This window comes from Salvelinus sp. IW2-2015, linkage group LG33, assembly GCF_002910315.2.
Source record: "Salvelinus sp. IW2-2015 linkage group LG33, ASM291031v2, whole genome shotgun sequence".
NCBI lineage: Eukaryota > Metazoa > Chordata > Actinopteri > Salmoniformes > Salmonidae > Salvelinus > Salvelinus sp. IW2-2015.
In genome coordinates, this window is record NC_036872.1 from 9,746,389 (window position 1) to 9,752,388 (window position 6,000).

The 6,000-nt window shown below is 46.0% G+C and overlaps 1 pseudogene; it reads left to right on the forward strand.

Annotated features, from left to right (window-relative positions):
- Nucleotides 1-5,766, forward strand: part of LOC111958107 (toll-like receptor 13) — a 53,855-nt pseudogene extending 48,089 nt beyond the window's left edge.
- The last annotated feature ends 234 nt before the right edge of the window (nucleotides 5,767-6,000 follow it).

Consider the following 6,000-nt stretch of genomic DNA (forward strand, 5'->3'; position numbering starts at 1 on the left):
TTGACCAATAAGGAGAGTGATGGAGTGCTGCATCAGATGACCTAGCCTCTACAATCACCCGACCTCAAGCCAATTGTGATGGTTTTGGATGAGTTGGACCGCAGAGTGAAGGAAAAGCAGCCAACAAAGGCTAGAGCCAGGGATTTAACCCAACCCATGTCTCCGCACTACCACTTAACCAGACTCCATCACGATAAAGAAGCTCGTTTTTTCCATCACAGAGAGATTGCTAGCACTCAAAGTCACCGGATTAATATCATTTGGAGTGGGAGACATTAAGCTTTGTTAAACATCGTTAATGTTACTGTACGACATCCCTGCCAAACTCAGGCCTGACGCGTGAGACTCAGGGAGGGAGTCGCGTTGGACACGGAGAGGCGATGGGAGAGACGAGGCTGTCGCTTCAGCTGTTTGTCTGTCCCTTGTGAGGGAGAAGGGCGAGACTGGGTGCCCCTAACGAGCAGGTCCCTGAAAGGCCGCCGATTACCCTAATTAAGCAGTGTCTGATTCAGTTTACTTAGCCCACACTGACACACCCACTGCACATCACATCAACCCCCCCCCAACATAGATACACACACTCACTCCAAAACAAACTGACGCCCCAACCCCGCACCTTCACACATATACATACACATTCCCCCACAGACACACACCCTAGTTCCATTGCAACCCCCCACCCTCTAATAGATACAGAACATACACTTGCCCCCTCACCCCCGCCGCCTCCCTAAAGCTCACACAGACACGCCCAACCCTGTTACTCCTCCCATGAAGCAACCCAACTCATTAGAGGTATTGATTTAATGCACCAGGCCTGTCGTTTTGTCTGAAGGACATCGTCACACACATAGCCTATACAGTAACCGTGAGGACACACACATACACACACACACACAGCGTGGTCCTCTAGTCCGTTCTGTCGTCTGGCTGTCACAACCCATGGCTGGGCCTGCTGCTCAGTCAGACAAGCCCTCTCTGGGCAGATCAAGTTTAGCCAGATTAGAGAACCCACGTCCAGCTGTCTACATCAGCAAAACACTGCCTCTGTGATCTTTTAACCCGATACGACCCTTTCTCTCCCTTTCTCTCTGTCTCCCTCTCTTTCGCTCTCTGTCATCACATCCGGTCTTTATTTGTGTTGGCTTTACCATAAGAATGTAATTTGGTGCTGGATGTTTGTCGACTGTTGTCAGAGAGGATTTTGCTGCTGAATTAGATGAAGTCAAGGGACTCCCAGCGATCAGTAGGTTTTTCTGTGCGCGGCTTGTAAGCCTTTTTTCCTCTTTCAAAAAGCATTGAAGAACACATAACGTTTTTCATGTAAAGAGAGAGAGATTGATGATCTTAACCTATTTCCCTGTTATGGTAAATAACAAAGTTTATGCATCTGTGTGTGTGTTTATGCATGTACCTGAGCATGTTTGTGTCAGTATGTGTGTGTTGGTGTATGCCTCATGCTTGCCTATAATAAAACGTTTTTCCCAACCCGCAAACTGTAAATGTACCATAAATATCTAATTATCTCTGCTTGTTTCTGTTTACATAAGACCACTTCCCCTTTGGAGCCAAAATTAAAGAAGATTTTACAGGTTACTATCCTCAGGGACTGCCGAATGGGAATGAGCCTCCTGTCAAAAGGCAAAAAGGCTGCCGTCTGCGCTGGTGAATGAAACAGGTCCCCCCTGTCAGGGAAGTGTGTGATGGCTGAGGGCTATTCTAGTAAATGGAGCGAATCCCCCTTGCTTAAACCTTTGTCACAGTACCCCTCCTCCATAGAGTTCTAATGGCACAACAAGCGCTCTGAAGGGGGATTAGAGGTGCTTATAGTACATGGGCGCTCAATAGACCTCCACTTTGCACCCCCCCCCCCCACCCCCTGTCGTTATCTGCCTGTATGTATAGCAGGTGAAGAGATGGGGGAGGAGGGAAGCTTATAGGCCCCACGCTCCCTCCTCAGAGAGGAAGAGAGTGACAGAGTGCAGAGCGACAGGTCTGTGTAGGTTGAGGCCATTGAAAAGACGACAACATGAAGAAAAAAACACAGTCCTATGTAAGGCAGCATATTCATTTCTCTGCTGGAACTGTATTTTGGTAGTTTGTTTTCTCTCTTACTGTGTTGTTATTTACCTCACATGACTAGTAGGCCTATCCAAGATGACACAACTTACTTTTCATTAGGCAGAACACGGCACACACACACACACACACACACCACCCAAACACACAAACACACACACACACACACACACACACACACACACACACACACACACACACACACACACACACACACACACACACACACACACACACACACACACACACACACACACACACACACACACACACACACACACACACACACACACACACACACACACACACACACACACACACACACACACACACACACACACACACACACACACACAAGCCTCCCGGGCTTTCTCAGAAAGAATGTTTTGATTTTCAGCCTGAAGTGAGAGGGAGGGAATGTGGTGAGAGAAGCAGAGGAGGGAAGGAGAGAAAAAAAGGTATGAACGAGTGGTCTGCACCCTCCAGTTCTGATGAGAGAGAGACCTCCCACTGCGGGCGCCAGATTGGCAGAATATTCCCTGCAGAGGGGAGTGCCTCTACGGAGAGACACTCCTGCCACGGTTACCATTGTTGTGACTAATGTATGGATCTATATCTCCTTGTCCTGACACATTTAGTCACACTTATATACAGTGCATGCGGAAAGTATTCAGACCCCTTCCCCTTTTCCACATTTTGTTACATTACAGCCTTTTTAAACTCCTCAATCTACACACAATACCCCATAAAGACACCCCAGAGTTCCTCTGTGGAGATGGGGGAACCTTGCAGAAGGACAACCATCTCTGCAGCACTCCACCAATCAGGCCTTTATGGTGGAGTGGTCAGACGGAAACCACTCCTCAGTAAAAGGCACATGACAGCCCGCTTGGAGTTTGCCAAAAGGCACCTAAATGACTCTCAGACCATGAGAAACATGACATCATGGTCTCCAGGTCACCCTGAGTCCGCACACACATACAGTACTTCAGATAGAGAACGGCATCATGGCCTCCACGTCATTGACTTCCTCAAGTCATTACCATCTCCTGCTAAGAGTTATTAAATAGTCCCCCGCCATCCCAGCTGAGCCTCCTTGACATAACCTTACCCAAGCCTGTCGCATAAATAATAAAGAAATGAAACGACAATGCAATCCAAAGCGGAGTAACTCCTTTTAATATAAAGGACATGGATCGGCACCGACGTGGATGTCCTAACAACTTTCGTAGTTCCTAATGGGAAATCTAAAGATAGAATGTTCCCATTGGGAAAGTTTTTCCTTTATTAATCAGAAGAATACATCTCAGCTTGGGAATAGTAAACACTTGGGAAGGAGGAAGAGGATGATGGTGAGGATGAGGAGGAAGAGGAGTAAAACAAAGCGGGAGACAGAGTACAGGATATAGTAGTACAGTAGCTATAGCGTGTGGAAGATATCAGATCTAGAGAGGTATCCATGTCTCTTATTATTCTACAAACAAACATAAAGTCATCACCGGGAGAGGAAACACTCCAACACCTGATGCTCCGGCTCGTCCCTTACCTCCCAGCTTAGGTTACCCAGCAGGCCATTCTGCTGTCCGCGAGACAATAGCCGCGCAAAAAGACGACACCTCTTCCCCCTCTGGGTGTTCCGAGGCGACAAAAAAGAAGAAACAACACCATTGTTTGCGGAGATTAAAACATGTCGCAGTCTCTACCTCCCTGTTCTTTCCCCGATGGTAACTGGATCTGGCGATAGATGAAAACAGTCAGTGAACTCTCTCTCTCTCTCTTTCTGTTCATGCTTTTTTTTTTTTATGAATGTGATTTTTTTTATTTGTCCTGTTTACTTTTGTTTTGGGGTGTTATTGTGTCCGTGTGTCTCGCGACGGTACGCTTAGCGGCTTAGTGCCTTAGTAGCTTGGCTCAGGCTGAATGGGGTAGCCTGTCCTTTCCCTGCACGTCTATGTAATACAGGTATAAGGTTGGTGTTATGACCACCTCTGTGTCCCATCTCGATTGTTACTGTGTGAAATGAAATAGCTTCAAGTTATAAAAGAATCACGGGTGTCCCTTCCTTGTGAACCTACACTGGGAAACCGTATGTGGACGATATCATGCTGTGGGGATGTTTTTCAGCTGCAGGGACTGGGAGACTAGTCAGGTTTGAGGGAAAGATGAATGCAGCAAAGTACAGAGATATCCTTGATGAAAACCTGCTCCAGAGAGCTCAGGACCTCAGACTGGGTTGAAGGTTCACCTTCCAACAGGACAATGATCCTAAGCACACAGCCAAAACAACACAGGACTGGCTTCAGGACAAGTCTCAGAATATCCTTGAGTGGGCCAGCCAGAGCCTGGACTTGAATATCTCATATCTCTATAGAGACCTGAGTATATCTGTGCTGCGACACTCCCCATCCAACCTGACAGAGCTTGAGAGGATCTGCAGAGAAGAATGGGAGAAACTCCCCAAATACAGGTGTGCCAAACTTGTAGCGTCATAACCAAGAAGACTCGAGGTTGTAATCGCTGCCAAAGGTGCTTCAACAAAGTACTGAGTAAAGGGTCTAAATACTTATGTAAATATGATATTTAAGTTCTAAAAATGTCTTTGCTTTGTCAATTTAAGCAATTTTAGAATAAGGCTGTAACGTAACAAAATGTGGAAAAACTGAAGGCGTCTGAATACTTTCTGAATGCACTGTATATACTAAAAGCATAACAACTGGTTATAAAGTGGCAGAATTGTCCATAAATCAGCCCATCTCTATTTCACATCAGTTTCTTCTGGGTCCAGTTGCCCTGACTGTTGTCTCCTACAGAATCTAGATTTACAGATTCAGGCCTAGATTCAATCAGATCAAGCGTTAACCTTCGATAGCCGACTCCCACAGTGCTGATGTTTTGGCGATGTTGGAGGTATTACTGAGTTGGAGCTGTCAAATTGGTGAGCAACTATTCTTGACCATTGTCACAAAGCCACACCCGTAACACTTGCGTAAGAAGTTCATAAAAAGAAAGTGTAGGCTATATAGAAATAATGATGCTCAAATTGAAAATGATTGAATAAATGAATGAGGATTTCTATCAGCTTAATCGAGGTGTAGATTAAGTCTCACATTCCAATCTTCGAACTTGAAAAGCAAGGCTGCATGGGATTTCTCTTAGGGCTCTATTCAGCCTGTAACACTGAAGAGTTCCAGATTCCGTTACAGAACATTTAAAGGTCATTTCTGATTGAGCCGACATATGCAGCGGTTACCGGAGATGCAGTCTACGCCAAAGCGGGAACATTGCCTTTAAATTTCAATCACACTGTAAACATGAACTTTCGCGATGCGGATTGAATAGGAACCTTAATGCAACTCCGTGTAGCCAATGGCATTGTACTCTTTAGGTATAATTCCAGAAGCCGCTTGTGGATTTGACAGCTCTAACCCAGTTCCCACCCGACATTGCCAAAACAACCGCTATGCGGATGTCGGCTAAAGAGGATGTGATTGAATAGAGACCCTAAAAACACAGAGACAGGACTGTCACAGTTGTGACTTATTTTCATGTTTAACCTAACTAACAGTCCTATTGGTTAATTTTTGTCTTCTAGGCAGCCGCCCACAGGAAGTGAATGCAGTCCGGAGGCATGGTGGAACCCAGGTTGTGGTGGCGATCCTCTGCTCAGACGTTGCATGCATCAACTAACGGTTGCGTGCCATGTCATCGACAGTGCCGTCGGATTGATAACATATGATGTGCATAAATACCTATCCAGGCGTTGTAAGATCTGGCATGTGTCAGCAATGCTTTGGCACAGGAAGGCATCCTTTTTCTGAGCATGCAGCGGCTTCGTTTGGTGAGAGCAAATGGCGTTTGTGCTAAATGGAGATCTTGAGAAAATGGGCTGCACCACTTCCTGTGCCAAGTTTTGTTTTGTTT